This window comes from Pezoporus occidentalis, unplaced genomic scaffold, assembly GCF_034315485.1.
Source record: "Pezoporus occidentalis ecotype Australia unplaced genomic scaffold, CSIRO_AGI_Poc_V1 ctg86, whole genome shotgun sequence".
Lineage (NCBI taxonomy): Eukaryota > Metazoa > Chordata > Aves > Psittaciformes > Psittacidae > Pezoporus > Pezoporus occidentalis.
Window position 1 is genome coordinate 905604 of NW_026916220.1, and position 14968 is coordinate 920571.

General features: G+C 37.1%; 1 long non-coding RNA gene across 2 annotated transcripts; it reads right to left on the reverse strand.

Moving 5' to 3' along the window:
• Positions 1 to 545: 545 nt before the first annotated feature.
• Positions 546 to 12846, reverse strand: LOC134156393 (uncharacterized). 2 transcript variants are annotated; one of them, XR_009961895.1, is made up of 4 exons: positions 12155 to 12846; positions 4292 to 4343; positions 2011 to 2173; positions 546 to 1702 (listed from the first exon to the last, which is right to left on the reverse strand). It is a non-coding gene; the product is annotated as an uncharacterized LOC134156393 (long non-coding RNA). The 2 variants fall into 2 exon arrangements; XR_009961894.1 differs by lacking the exon at positions 546 to 1702 and having other exon boundaries at positions 1727 to 2173.
• Positions 12847 to 14968: the final 2122 nt, after the last annotated feature.

Genomic DNA, 14968 nt, shown 5'->3' on the forward strand with positions numbered 1-14968 from the left:
GGGGAAACACCATAGACTAAAATCTTCCAATCTCTCAGAAAACAGACATCTAAAAAGGACATCAGCATCAAGCAACTGTTTCACAGATGATGAGAGACTGAGCCATCACATCTCTGAGAAAAGCTAACCACTTGCCCTCATTTAAAGAAGCATTAGCAGTGCCTTCCAACAAAAGGTCCACTTCTTTTCCACAGCCATATAAAGGACATAGATTCAGAATTCAGCTGGCTGTTCAGATCCTCTTAGCACATCTGAGATTGTCAATCAGGACACAAGAAAAAATTAAGTTAAGGTGGGATCTGCATGACATGCTCCTGCCTTCATATCCTTATATTGCTGTGGAAACCATTCTACAACTATTCAAATTACATCTACAGAGAAAATTGAAATAGTGTCTCTTCTTTGAATCTATGTACTACTATCCAAACACCTGGTTTAAAATCTGTAAGATTTTTCTGTAAGAATATATTATGTATATTTAACATTCATAATCTCCTGTCAAATTTTCAAGCAATAAAAGTGAAAAATATTAATTGCAATTTAATTTAAATTTTATGCTAATTGTCAGTGACCTTTGAACCTTGGAAGTTGTGCTACTATCCACGTGGCAATGTAATTATGGAATTTTATTTCCTATATGCTGTAAGCAATGAAACTGCTTTAATTGACATGATATATATTTGCAATAACTTTTGTTTAAATTAAAAAGCAATGACAATTTTAGCTCTCTGGAAACTATTTTTATCAAACTGGTTATTTCTTTAGAATAAGAGATATGCAGAAGCAAACACTTTGCAGAATGTACAATATATGTTTTAAATCCTAGTGTAGTTTGTATGCATGCCATTTATATTTAACACTTCCATACCTCACAACTATGTACACACACATAAAGACAAATCCAATCAGATCTAGGCTGCCTTCAGGAGATTTTACTTTCAGCTGATTTTTGATTGATTGTTGAGCATGCTTCACAATGACTAAGTGGGATGCCATTTTATGATCCAGTATCAATGCTGCAGTGCACCGCAGATGTCCAAAAGAGGGTTACAAAATAAAATAAAAGTAGTTATTTACTTTACTTTTTTTCCTCCAATTTTTAAAGGGCAATCTATATTTAGCAAGCAGTCCTGTTGTGCTTTCAAAGAAAAACAAACATCGCTGATTTGTTTCTTTCTTATTTTACCATTTTTCTTTGTCCCCATACTCATAGAATAAGTGCTAGAAAGCAAACTACAAATAGAGTTATCATACCAAGGAGGATGTTTTTGTTTGGCACCAATAAAAAAATATTTTGCCATCTGGAAACAGGTATTTTTCATGAATTCAGGTAAATTTCAGACTAGCCTTTGAAATAGTCACAGGAGCTGCTTTTGTGGGGAGTTGAAGTGAATCTTTGTAATCCCATCCCCCAAACTGAGCATGCTGAATTGCATAAAATATTTTTCTATTGCCAGAAAAATCACAATAACTTCTAATTTTTCCATAAATGTAAAAAGAAGTGTGCTTTGAAATTACCTTTTATGTTCAAATGGTGCTAACAACAGAAGCTACGTACTACATAAAGATGGATTGAGGAACAATGAAAAGAATGAGAACACTCACAACTCAAAGGTCTTGCTCTCACCCACAGCACAGGGCCTCATCTGATCTCGCAATGGTTTATCCTGCTGTGACTGAATAGACTTCATTAAGCTTCATCCTTTATATAAACACAAATGAATACATAAATAGAAAGCAAAGAGTTGCACAGATTTTACACTAGAAAAGGGGGGAAGGGAATCTTAATCAGGAAGCAGCCAGCTACAGCTCCAGTTTTGCTTTCAAAAGCTATTCATATACTACTTAGCAAGAAAGCTTATTTACATCATAGCTGCAAAGTAACAAAACAGCACAGTATTGTAAAACAGTAGGGAAATTTTGCCTGTCAAAGAAATGGCATTTCTCACGTGCAATGAAAACTCAACGTGACCTAAATTAGGTCTTTAAATTAGAAGCATTAAACCATACCAGCCTTTTCTAATAATTTCTTTTTGCTCCATGTTAAGTAAAGAACTCTCTTCTTTCTTGGATCCTTTCCTAGCAGCACCAGTTAGTCATCAGAATGTACTTAGGACTGATACTCCACAATGAGCCAGTACCACCCCTCTCACTCCAGCATCTTTTCAGCAAACTGTATTTGGGAAAAGAAGATATAAAAAATAGAGAAAAGAATAGACAATTTCAAAACATAATTGATTTCTGTTACGCTGAAAAAATAAACACATTTTTGTCATCAATTATTTTACTGTAAGTAGCTTCTCATGAACTAATCCCTTTTAAAAATAAAACAACAAAAAGGTTTGTAAGATAAATTTTGTAAATGCCACAGAAGCCCAGGATAACCCAACATACCTGTAGCTATATTTACTCAGCAAACAAACCTTCGACTTGTAATTTGCTTCTGATGTAGCCTAAAAGCACTTTCTTATATTAAAGCTTATTGATGCCTGTAAGGCCTTTTTACCTGCAGCTATTTCAAACTTAGTGAAATAATGCACACTAATCTCTAAGACTTTTATTCCATAATAGATGTTATTCTCACTAAATCAATTCAAAGGCTAATTGGGGTGGAAGGTGGCTATCTCTAGTGGTTATAAATACATTTGCATTACTATCAATCTTTTACACGACTGATGTTTAACGAGGCTGAACAAGAGCTCAACCTAGCTTTGGACGTTAAAACTCCGTACAAACTCGTAGTCAATGCTGCCATCACATGGAAAAACGGGAAAAAGAAGAGTTTTCAGTTCGGGCTTCTCTCTCATTCTTGCTTCCCAGCTAGCACACACACAAGATGGCAGGGATGCAAAATGCTCTCATCAAACTGACTATTTCTTTAGAATTGGAGATACTCAGAAACAAGCATTTGGAAGAATGTACAATATATTTTTTAAATCCCAGTGTATTTTCCATGCAAGCACTTATATCTCCATGAATGCCATGTATGTTTCCATGCATGTCCTGTGCATTCCAAGGTCCAAGCAGCTCTTCAAGAGTGCAGATACTGCTGTTGCCTAAACATCCTCAGCTTCGCTGGGCACCTGAAACTCAGCCTATTACCATCTACCATGTTCAGGAGCATAACAAAAGGCAGCATGTACCCTGTGACAATTTAAACCAGACAGGCCTCCCCTCAAGGTCTGGACAGGCCAGAAAAGGTTATTGGTTCCATCAATGTATCTTGGACCATTATCTATGTACATACATTCTAAGTCACTCAAAACATCTGTAATTACATTCCATTCTCCTGTCCAATGAACAGGCTCTTGTCGCTTTATGAAATAAACTTGATTACACACACAATCCAGGGGAAAAAGGCAAACGCTTTGCAGTTGTACAGAGACCATAATTTAAAGCGCTATATAATAGTCCACAAGTTTCAGGTGTCAGAGAGAGACAAGAACCCTTAATCCTCATCGTGTGACCATCTCCAAAATATTTACAGACAAGGCTGTTTATGGCATTTCTGTGAGCTAGGTAGAACAGGATATCCAAAATACAAAGTCCAGTTTCCCTTCCCAAAACAAATTGAGTTTGACTGGAACAGGTGATAAGGCTTTCCTTAGACTATAAACTTAAATAAACATTTTGTGGCTGAAGAGTGTTTAAAACCATTTTTATAGCTTTTGCCTAATAAGAAATACATAGATATGGGAAATAAAGTAGCCATTTTTCTACTAGAAAAGTTACTTGGGGAAAGACTTGTTTTCTTTATTTGGTTTGTCTGTGAAACAATTAGATTCATTTAAGTGGGCTCAATGACTTTTTCCTCCATGCATAATTTCTGCATGGACAGCTTGAAATAAAGTGTATCTTCCTCATGAAGAAAGGATGATCTAAGCCAGCTATTTAACATACACCTACAAATCTAACCCATCACCAGCCAAACTGTTAAAGGCATTATCCACAAAAGGGTCATACGGAGTGAATGGCAAATGCTTAATAAGCTAGCAGCCAATACAACCTTTATGAAGTTACAGCATTATTAGGTGCTCTCTAGTGTTTTACAACCAGAAGCTTAAAGTGGCCAATTGCTGATACAGTAGAAGACTGGGTTTATTGAAACCAGTTATTATGATTCCAGAATTCTGCTTTCATATGCCTAACTGTAAACAGTTCATAATCCGTAAGTTATAGTGTTAAGACAGCAGGCAAGAAACTTGTATTCTGTTACTATTGAGCATTCTTACATAAAGTGTTAGAAGACAATTTCCTCTATAAATATTAATGCTGTAGCATAATACTTCACCTTGCAACTGAAGGCAAGCCTCTGTCAATGAATACACAGGCTAAAATGAGTACTGAAATAGAAGGGAAAACAGCATCATGAAGACAGACAAAACAAACAAAATAGTTAGAATTAGTTACAAACACATATGCATAATGGTAGTTAATAGCACTTTCTATAACTACAGTGTAAATTTCCACTGTATTTTAAAAGGAATTAGAGGATATAACTGTCAGATGGTCAAAAAAAAAAAAAACAACAGCAAACAAACAAAACAACTTAGAAATCTTTATCAAGACTTCAGCCAGGAATTCACTTTGACAGAAAAGAAAGACTCCTGAAGAAAAGTTCACTTTAGGAGCCCTGTATCCAAATGGGCCATGAACATTACAAAAACAACCAAACTCCCCTGGAATGTAGTGCACATGCTGCAGCATTAGTATTGCTCCTTTCATGTATTCCAAGATCACAACTTGAATAACTGACATCTTGAATTTCTGCCTCAAGTGCTTTTAAATGAAGTATTTAATTAGAAGACAACTGAATATTAATTTATTTTACCAGAAACAAAGACCTTCACTCTTTACTAAATGTTCCAGAAAATGACCAGTTGAAGACAAATCTAACTGGTTTGCGCAGTGTAAGCAGATGTGAAAAATGAGAAACTAAGTACAGATAAAATATGCAAGTTGTCAAAATAGACATTCCAAATATAAAAAGGGTAGAGATAGTCCATTCCAGATTATTTTCCCTGACATTGTAAAATACTGCAATGCATTATCAACAGCAATAAAAAAAAAAACAAAAAAACAAACAAACAAAACCACAAAAAACAAACAAACAAACCAACCAAAACAAAAATAAAACAACAACCCTAGAGCAAAAATAAATATGGAAAAGAATGCAGCACTGAATGTGAGGGCTGGTTAACATGCCAGTGCAACCAAGACTATGATCAGAACCTGCCAATTCAACTAATGCTGCAGCTGTTTACGAATTTCCCTACCACTGCTATGTCACTATAGAGGAGAGAACATAGAAGCATAGAATACCAGGTGGGAAGCTACTTCAAGGATAATCTGCTCAAACCTTTCTAGGTAAGCATGACCTAGGATAGATGTCCCATCACCGTGGCCAGCCAAATCTTAAAAGTGTCCAACATGCAGAATTCACCTTTTCCCTGGTGAGACTATCCCAATGGCTGATTGCTCTCAGCGTGAAAAAATTTTCCTTCTGTATCCAACTGAAATGTCCCCAGGAGTAACTTGTGCCCATCACCCCTCATCTTTTCCATGTGACTCCTTGCAAAATGGGAGTCTCCATCTTCTCTGTATCCAGCCTTTAAATACTGGAACACAGTGATAAGGTCTCCCCTGACCCTTCTTTTCTTCAGGCTGAACAAATCCAGCTCTCTCAGCCTTTTCTCATGTGGCTTCCCACTTGAGATGATCCAGCCCTTGGATCATCTCTGTGGCCCTTCTCTGGACCTTCTCCAGCATGCCGATATCTTTTTTGTATAGCAGGTACCAAAACTGAACACAGTATTGAGGTGTGGCCTGACAAGCTTTGTGTGCCTTAGAGCTTTCACTGCTATTATGCAAGAGCTGAACTTGTGATAAGTAGTTGGATGTTTTACAGGTAACAAAACTACCCCAGTCAAGTGGCAGCATTTTATGATCTTGCATTTTGAGTACCAGCCTCTGAAATTCTACTATTATTGCACAGAATTACAAGTTTTTTAATACAGTAGGGTTAATGCATATTTTCAGAAGTAAAAAAAAAAAAAAAAGAAAAGAAATAGAGAGACAAGGGTTTGAATAAACTCTGCTGAACTAATCTAGGAAGGTTAACAGCAGATTTTCCAAGCATGTACTTCTAAAAGAAGTACATGACAGTTAACCCAGTGTAGAATAGGAAAACTGAAGTCAAAGATGCTCTGGATACATGTAGAAGTTGGAGTTCAGAAAGCAATCAGGCAACGTAACAGAAGAAAAAATTCACTGAGGCCATTAAACTGATAAATACTGCTTGTGACTGAGAATGGGTCTGAACTGTGGAAAGCTGAAAGAGGCAGCTACTGGGGGAAGCATCACTATAAGCTTTCCACCCAACCCATTCTATGATTCTATGATTTTCTGACATTCTTTCTTAGGTACCTGATAATGATCACTGAGAGTGACAGACTACTCTGCTAAATACGCAGGTAGTCTGATGCAACAGGGCTGTTCTTGCAGTGTGACTTTCAAAACATTATCTGTTTTCACTCTTCAGTCTTAATTTGAATTAAGCATATTTGGAAAAACTACATTTGGAAAAAGTCACAAAAATTCATTAGAAATGTCCCTGTAATTACCTGTCTAACACCTGAGACCTGCTCATGGTTTCTGGTGGCCATCTTGATTTAAATACACTTCACTAAAAGCTTCACAGCTGTTGAGTCAGACAACCAGTGTCATCACACGAAACACTGACTAGAACTGATCAGCTGAGTTTCCACACAAACTGATTCTGTGCCTTTAGCTCTGCACCTTCTTCCGTAGATTATGATAGCTCACTACTACACTGGTCTTAGTTATCATGCCTGCTAAGGGAAGTACTAATGATCACACAGCATCAGTGAAAAAACTGATGTTTTACTTATGTTAATAAGCAATGTTTAAATTTAAATCTCTAAGACACTTCAGCAACCATAAAGTTCAGTGTATGAGTATTTATAAGTTAAAAATTATAGCAGCTGGCTATCTGTGCTTTTGTTTTATTTTGTTTTGATCATTTTAAACACTTTCTTTAAAAAGAAAGACAGTTTCTATTGCATGGTAAGATCATCCACATGGAAGCAGATGCACATTTTTTGTTGAATTGGGCCCTAAATCGTACCACATTTTATCAAGCAGAAATGCCTTAGTTTTGTTGTACTACATTACCATCTATTAAAACAAAATTGGAATCTTTTCAGTCTAACAGCTTTCCTTAAAAGACTCTCATAGGCAGGTTTGATCTTTACATTATGAATTCCATTTCATTGTATGCTCTCACATTTATATTACTGCTTAACATGAACTCTCACTGAAATGTGACCTGACTATTTCTATCTATATTTATTCATGCCAAGGTTTCTGCTTAACAGCTGTGGGGTTGAAAGTGTAGTATAGTTACTGTAGGAATAATATTTCCTGATATTTCTGACAATGAAGGTCATGCCAGCTTCACATAAAAGGAAGTGTACTTTTTCATGTTTTTCAGTTGTGGCATACATTTTAAATTACTTATTATAATCACCTATAGCAGAGTGTTGGCCAAAACTGCTTTTTTTCCCCAGCTCCCTTTTTTGTCTTTTAAATCAGGCATATAGATTACTGTCAATATTGCCCTGCCTACAGAAAGAAAATACCAAATATTCAGATTCAAAACTTACTGAGCAATACAGCTGAAATAAAAAAAGCCCAAATGCATTGCCTGAGTTCTATTCATGCATTCTTATCCCACTGGCAAAATAATTTTACCTTTCTAGACTAAGCATTCAAAGAAAAGAACCCAGAGAGATCTATAAACTTTTAAGCTTCATGTTCTTATTCAACCAGATCAGTAAGAATAACTGCACAAATCTAGTTCCAGGATGAAAGATGTGGTTGATTTCTAATTCAGTTTATCGGCACACTAGTACCTCAGTTCCTAGCTGGGCGTCTCTACATAGCAGCCATAGCTACTGTGCTAATTCCTGGATTACACACTTGTACAGTAGATTTCCGAAGTTATTAGAAGGCTCAGAGCAATAGATATTGCTACCATAAAAAGACAGCTACTGAAATTTTGATCCCATTTTTCTAGTTAAAAAATCAGATGTTTTTTCTTTAAGCAGATAAATGCATTTAGACATACGTAGATGTCATTATTTGAGCTCTGTAAGCATGCTTGCATGCTCACCAAAAATGCTCTGCTGTACAGTTTAAAGTAATACCATTTCAATGAGTTGTGAACCTTACAAATATTTGTAAGATAGTTTTTAAAAAAACAAATTTAGCCTTTTTGTGTAGACTAGTTACATGAGACACCTATTGAATGCCTGTTCCTAGGGTATCAACATTTACAGCAGTTTAACATACTGAACACAAGATCAGTAATTGGATTGATGTTTTGTGCGCGTGTGTTGCTTACGGTTTTGTAAGCAATACAATTTAGCTACAAAATGGAGTATTTTCTAAAGCTTTTATTCCATTCCTGGTTGCAGTTCCTAAGAAGGCATCTTTTATTTGGAAATAACTTACTATTTCAGTTACAAAGCACATACACTGAGTCTTTCAAATGTCCGCTCTACAAGGCAGCATTGCAGCACAGCTGAAATAAAGGAATTTCCTTCATTTTTTACAGAATAGAAGGAATTATGTACAAACCAAACAAAAAATGTTAGTTTTGTGTCTGCACAAGTGGTTTTGATCAGCAAAACACAAAATGTTTTGGTCCAGGTTCTCTCCCTCAATAGCTCCATGTCACCTATCCTAGACAGCCCAGCTCCTGTGACACAACAATAATACCTCCTTATTCCTCCCTTCACATAGGGAATTAACCCTGCTAAGAAGTTGGAAATCTACCTGCCATGCAATTAGCTTGGGAAAGAGAGCGAAACATGAGTATCTGGTGAGGGTGGTCGTACAAATGCTTGTTGTCAAGGTGTTACTGTCATAAAAGGATCAGCTGAGGCAAACACTGTATTTGTGAAAACACGGAACTTGATGGAAACAACCTCAAAACTAACTGCAGTCCAATCAAAGCATGTCAGCTGTAGCCAATGAAATCCAGCAATGCTGACGAAAAAGAACATTATATGAAGATGGTGGTGAGGTCATTACTATTATTTTGACAAGAAATACACAAATTGCAATTAGTTGAAGTACATCATTGCCCACTGTTGCACTCATATGCAACTTATAATTATGATAGTTCAAAATATTATTTTTTCAAATATGTATATATCAGTATGTATATGTAATATAATATTAATATGCATTGATAAGCATCTATATAAATATGTATTAATATGTATATAAGTTAAATGATCAATATGTATTAATACGTACATACATAATTCAAATGAATGCATAGTACTTCAGCCCATAACCCAAGTTTTGAGCTCACCCATCAAAATACATCTAGAAACCTGCTAGAATATTAACTGTGGAACTAAATGGTAATACTGAATGCTATATTTCCAAGACATGGATGTTCACTGTTATGTATGGTATTTGTAGACTTAATATTGAGAAGCAGTATTACAGAATGGTTACAGAGTGCTCCTAGACAGGATTACACAAAAGCCAAAACAGTTTGGTTGCTATTGACATGCTTCTTGGCAAAGTTAAATTCTGCCTCATGGACCAAATTCAACACCTACATAGTGTTATACCTCTTCTCTAGAATACATCCCTTAAAAATTATTTGACTTTGGAAGAATGCAGACCAGTGACCTATATGCTATCATTTGCATGGATGACCTGTTAGACTGCAATTCCAACATGAAATCAAATATCACTGTGAAGTACCTTTAATATGCTTCCTGTATTAAAAACACAGCAGTTGCATACGACTAATTAAACTTCCACATCAGCTGTTGAAGTTGCACGGATCGTATTTATCTAGTGTGCCAATAGCTCACCCAAGTTCATTTATGATAGGCATACCCTAAAGAAAATCTTTGTGGCCAAAAGTCCGAATAAAATAATTTCTATCAGAACACAAAATTACCAATCAATAGAAATCACTCTAAAATGGTTAAGCTTTAATATTAGTATTGAATTGGTTTCATTTTCTGGATCATCCAGATGAACACTAGGCAATATTGTGTTGTTTTTAAACAGAACATACATAAGGATTGGATATATTCTTTTTTTAAATATATCAAAGTCTGGTAGGCTTTTAACCTACTGCCTCTTAATTTTCCCCCTCCTATTCCTTTACAGACAGTATGCTTAATTTAATTAGTTTTATACAACAATCACACCCAATCTTAGTGCAGGAGTTTTGCCTTTGAAACAGCAATAACTGTGTGTGTTATGTGTACAAATATATATGAATTTTAAAATCTGCCTTTGGTCACAAAAAATGTTTGATGCCTTAATCTCTAAAGTATAACAGCAATGTAGCACTGGAATGAACTGTCATCACAATTATAGTCCATATTATGAAGTCATCACTTTATAAGGTACTGGAATGATGAAGTATAATTCAGATCTCAGAAATTACATACATTTACCAATTCATCTGCTATGCAGACAAGATGTACTTCTTAATCAGGTAAAACTTTCAGATATAAATTTTGTGTGTTTATGGTGATGAATAAAAAAAATTTAAACTATCAGATTTACCAAAATGATCATAACAAATCATTAAACATTCTCATCAGGTTAAAGTTAAGACTGTACTTTTAACTGTAGTTTTGTGCAGTGCAGGAAGATGTGTAATGCAGTTACACAGTACTTACTTACCACACATGTGGTAAGTACTAATTCAATAGCATAGCTTCCTCACTCTTCTCCAGAATGCTATCCTTACTGGGAAACATTTCTTCAGACCAATACATATTGTCTAAATTTTTGCACTGAATTTCGTAAATATCATTCTTCCTAAAAAGTGAAGAGCACACATGTCTGTTAGGAGAAAGAGTCTAGGACTCCAGCAGTCTTTGGGATAAAATTATTAATACAAGTTTCTCTAATAAAAGGAGAAACAAGTATTAAAAGGTCCATCACACTTGTTGTTTAATTATCCACATAATATTATGTAAATATTATTATTGGACTTCCCAATCTGATCAATGAGGCCAATCAGAGTAATAGCAAAATTAAGCAGAAATTACTACGTTTTCTCTAAAAAAAATCCCCATTTTTCTTTAATATGGCCATAAAGAGTTCAAAGTGATACCTACCGAAGGAAAATAACCACACATTTCAATAGCAGAGTTCTTAACTTATGCCAAGAAACAGTAAGAGAAAAACGGTAAAAAAAAAAAGCTGACTTTGTATTTTTGGCATCATCTTTCTTGGAACTGTTTTACATCCAGTCAGATAACTGTGTTTTTGGTCTCCATTCAATTTGATTTAATTATCCATAGCTATCAAGTAAAATCTATTAATACTACTCAGAAAGATTTGTTTTAAAACCATTGTATATACAATGGTCCTCTGAGCAAACTAGACATTTATCACAAGACTTGGTACCAATCATTGCATTTATCTTTTTGGAAGGTTTATCTTGCTAGTTCTTAACACCTATCAACACAACAAACCAACTGAGACCAGTTACTCTGTACTGTCCTCATAACACATCAGATTTGTAAGCACTGACAAGAAACCTCTAAAGATCGAGTGCCATGTAGTCAAAATGAGACTCAACATGAATCCAGCCCCCATGACATTAAAGAAAAAGCTTTGCATTGCTCATCTGCACAGCAAATTGCACCCTGTGTTAATACATCTGCTAAGAGGAACTACCTGGCATATTGACAGTTTCCTCAAAATTGGCAGATGTTTTTTAAAAAAGCAGTTAGCAATTCCCTTGTAAAACAATGTGGCATTTACAAAACCTGAAATCTCACCTGTCATTCTGATGTCAAAGTACTCTTTCACAATAGTTATTGTAATTGTTTCAAAAGTTATACCATATATTCTTAAAAGGTGAACTAAAACAGAAAAAAAAACAAAAGACAACAGCATCAAGCAAATAAATAGAGATATATATAGCTCATAAAAGAATAACTACAAAATATCTGAAAACAGGATATCTAAAATTAGTTTATCACAAACAAAAATGCCCCAGAATTCAGACAGGAATACTTTTTGTTTTGTTTTTCGTTTGTTTGTTCGTTTGGTTTTTTCTAGAATACTCACCTACCTGTTATTTGCAAACTGGACAGGAGGAACCCCAGCAGCACAGTCCCTGAACTGCCATCAGATGTGAACTAGAATTATGAGCCATATCTATCATAAAACCACAGAATGGTTTAGATTGAAAAAGACCTTTAAATATCACCTAGTCAAACCCTCCTGCCAGGGGGAGGCGCATCTCTCAGAAGATCAGATTGCTTGAAGCCTCATCAAACCTGATTTTGAACATTTTTAGGAATGGGTTATCCACAGCATCCTCGGGCAACCTGTTCCAGTGCCTCACCACCCTTATAATAAAAAATGCCTTCCTTATGCACAGTCTGAAGTCACCAAGGCTTTAAGCTGCGAACCCCGCTGAGGCCTTGGTCCTTGAGAAGAAAAAACACCCTGAGAAAGCACCCTTTGCTGACCACCACCTTGCACCAATTGACAAAGATGGTGTCAGGCTTATGTTCATGGGGGCTCCCCTCTTGTCCCCATTACAAGAACACCATCTTGAGTGCTGTAAGGTGGAGAAGTCATGAGGATGAGAAGGCACTCTCCCCTTGTTTCCTTCTCTACTCTCCCACCACCTGTGAGTAGCAAAGGACAGGAGCATCTCAGGGCAAAGCTGGCAGGGGAGAGCAGAACAGGCGGCGAGTGTGTGATGTGCAGAAGGACTTTGCCCACCCCTGTGGTGCATCATCCAAGTGCCAAAGCAGACCTGGATGGAAAGAATCACAGATGCACAGAGCACCAGGTGCTGGAGGCAGCTCTTGATGCATCCCTGAGGACGAACTCGAGTGGCCAGGAAGCTGCGGCTGAAGATGCCTTGCACTCTGGCTGCAGAGACACCTTGATTCAGGCTGGGCTTGGGCAATCAACCACCCCTCCCGCTGTGCCAGGGTGCTGCTAGGCCCATGGGCAGGAGTGGATGTGCCAGGGCAGACAGCACAGCTGCAGGTGAAGGCTCCCGCTGATACCAACACACAGACATGAATGCAAATCGAAGACGGCACTGCACTTTTATTGAATAGAGGGACACCTGAAAAGCGGCAGTCCCTTAGAGGTGCAGGGCATATGGTGTGTCTGGGGATGCAAGAAGAGTGGGCAGGCACCTTACCAACATGGCCCAGACTTCAGGGCAGCCAAGCAAGGCAAAACATGACTAGGGACCACAGACAATGGGGGGAAAAACTCCTCCTGACTGCAAACCCAGGGCTCCAGTGGTGTCTTCAGGTCACAGAAGCAACATCTAATTCCTGCAAGAGCAGCAGGAACTTGCCCAGAACAGCCCAGAGGAGCCCTGGCAAGAGACTCTGCTCAGTGCTACACAGGAAGGCAAAAAAAACCCGGGGACCTGTGCCAATCTGCCCCAGGGGAAAACTACTTCCTGACTCCAAATTGGCGATCAGCTGTTCCATAAGCATGTGAGCAGGACTCGTCCCCTGGCCCCACAGGCTGGTCACACCTACCAGGGACACCACCACTGCCTGACTTGCATTCACTTCAGGGGCATCCCAGAATGGCAAAAAAGCCCTTGCACAGATCAGCCTTAGGGACGAGAATCCTTCCTGTGCCCTGCAGGACAGCAGTGGGTGCTCCAAAGCACTGGGAAGGTGCTGGCTCTGATACAACAATATCCAGTGAAAAGGCAGCATTGGGCACCTCAAGGTGTCAGTGTACTTCTCACCTCCCCAGGAGCTTCTCTCCATTCCCTGAAGGAAGGTTGCAGCATCACTGCCATTTGAAGGTGGCTCTGCCATGAGCTGAGATAGCAGCAGAGAACCTCCAGCAGCCCTGTTCAGCCCCGCATCTCCCACCTCAGCCCCTCCAGTTAATCCCAAGAAAAATAAAAATTAAGCATATGAGAACTGATTATGTCCTTAAAATCTGTTACTATCATTCATCCTGAAAACTTAATGTGAAAGATATGCTCAGAAAATACACTATTTAATTTGATAAAACAATCAATGAAGGTGCAGTGTGGCTTAATTCTTGATTAATGATTCTGCAATGATGATTCTGCAACCTCATATTTGAAATATCGTCCAAAAAAGCTACTGAAAGCTCATGAAAAACTACTGAAAAAATACATGGTGGTGTACTTTTAAGCATTCAGGTGTTAAAATTCAAAGTCTGAAAAATTCAGTTTGAATAAAAAAAAAAAATCCACCATGAACTCAAAAAATTACTTGCAATAATTCTGTAGATCCATAAAAGTACAAGCAAATGAAAATATTTGCTTATGAAGCAAAGTCCTAAGTCTTAACTAGAAGCCTAGCAACTGATTTTACATATTAACATTGTTCTCAAGTAAATATGCCCTTTTTATATCATATCAAATAATATAAGTGAGCAATCATCTCCACTGAAAAAAAGGTTGTGACTGAAGAAGTAATTACCAGTCTTCCTTTCATAGATAAAGATACCTGGCAAAATTAAAGACACATTTATTGCGTATGTCACAGTATCTGTAATGGTTTTTATTCTATCTGGCACAGACAACATAGACTTTAATCCACATAGACCCTGAGTAGATTTCCTAGTTACAAACATGTGCATTGATGTCTCTTCACTCTATTGTCATCATTAGGTATATTAAATCATGTAACAATAACACCAGTTAACTAAGCAGACATAACAGTAATTTTGAGGTAGCATTTTGAGTAACATGGTTTTGAATTCCTTGCTGTCCAAAAATTTTAAAACTGTTCATAGCAATTAACAGCTTTCATTATCTCATCCAAGACTGTAGGAAAGGGGGGAAAAAAGGCAAGTTTTACAAAACTGTATTTATTTTTTTGTCTTACATTTAAACATGTATTCCTTTTTAGATACC